Raw genomic sequence first — 1,454 nt, 5'->3', positions numbered from 1 at the left:
CCCAAAATGTAAATAAATCAAAACTTACTTTTTGTTCGAGTCCAGTAAAACTCCCGTGTAGTTCCTCTCCCGGTAGGTGAGCGTGACCACCAGCGTGTCGTTAACGATATGATCGATTGTGACAGGAACCCGAACGCCGGCCCGCAGCTCCTCGGCCGCAGCCTCCATGTTTCCCGGGACGGCGTGTCCGGCTCCGCGGTGCTCGAGCCCGGCGAAGGGAGCCACGGTCGCGTCGGCCAAGGATCCGTCTCCCCTCGCTCTTTGGAGCAGGAGGCTACAGCAGGGCAGAAAATGACGCCATCACCCCCACCGAGGCAATTACACCCGAACTGCCACCGCTGACATCACGCTCCCCGCTCCGGAGGACAAGGCCTCCCTCCGACGGCGGCCATGAGGCGGTTGAACGGGACGAACGGCAGAAAGCCGCCGAGCGGAGCCATTGACGTGAAACAGCTTCTAAACGAGCGGAGCCATTGACGTGAAACAGCTTCTAAACGAGCGGAGCCATTGACGTGAAACAGCTTCTAAACGAGCGGAGCCATTGACGTGAAACAGCTTCTAAATGTGAAACAGCTTCTAAATGTGAAACAGCTTCTAAACGAGCGGAGAATGGAGACGAGTCCTCTCACTGCCAAAGAGCCGTTTGAATGAAAACACAACTTTTACTGAGCTGCCGCCGCAAACACACAATACAGTTTGAAGAAGGGGGTTGTGTTAAATTATGAAGAGTTAACATCTTACCTGCTGCACGTGGCTCCACAAACTGATGAGCTAACGGCTGGTCGGAGGAAGACAGAAGTGGATTTTGTTCTGCCGTTAAAGTCGGGTCGTTTCATCAGTAAAATAAACTATAAGACAAAGGTGTAAACAAACAAACAAATTTAGACGTAAGTGAACGTGTCACTCCGTGTTCAACATGAGAACAAAGAGTTTAAAACAGGAACCAGTCTAATTGTTCTAAGGTTTGGAGCCGCAGGTCCCAGGATCAAACAGTTTATTTTACTCAAACAGCAGTTCATGAACCTTTACGTGACGTCTTAAAACTCTCCGTTATAAGAATAACATTAGAAAAGAATAACAGAAAACAAACTGTATTAAAATAAAAAAATCTGCCACAATTAGAAACGTGAAGCAATCTTCTTCAAGTAACTCTCAGCTACTACCAGCCCCATGAGCTCGTATAAATCAGCTGACTAAGAGACACGCTCATGTCAGCTAATGTTGATTAGCTGTGGCAGCCATCTTGAATTTGGGATGACTCTAAAGGTAAGCAGTTCAAATGATTTATGTCCTGAAAGTTTCATTAAAATCTGCCAGGAAATATTTTGCTTACAGAGACGCAGGTAAACATTGTTTGAATTAAATCTGATCAAATTAATTCTGTCAAATCCAGAACTGAATTCAAAACCTTACTTCTAACCTACAAAGCCCTCAACAACCTAGCTCCATCTTAT

Source organism: Nematolebias whitei, chromosome 1, assembly GCF_014905685.2.
Source record: "Nematolebias whitei isolate Nwh7 chromosome 1, NemWhi1, whole genome shotgun sequence".
In the NCBI taxonomy this organism is placed as follows: domain Eukaryota; kingdom Metazoa; phylum Chordata; class Actinopteri; order Cyprinodontiformes; family Rivulidae; genus Nematolebias; species Nematolebias whitei.
This window is presented reverse-complemented; position numbering follows the sequence as displayed.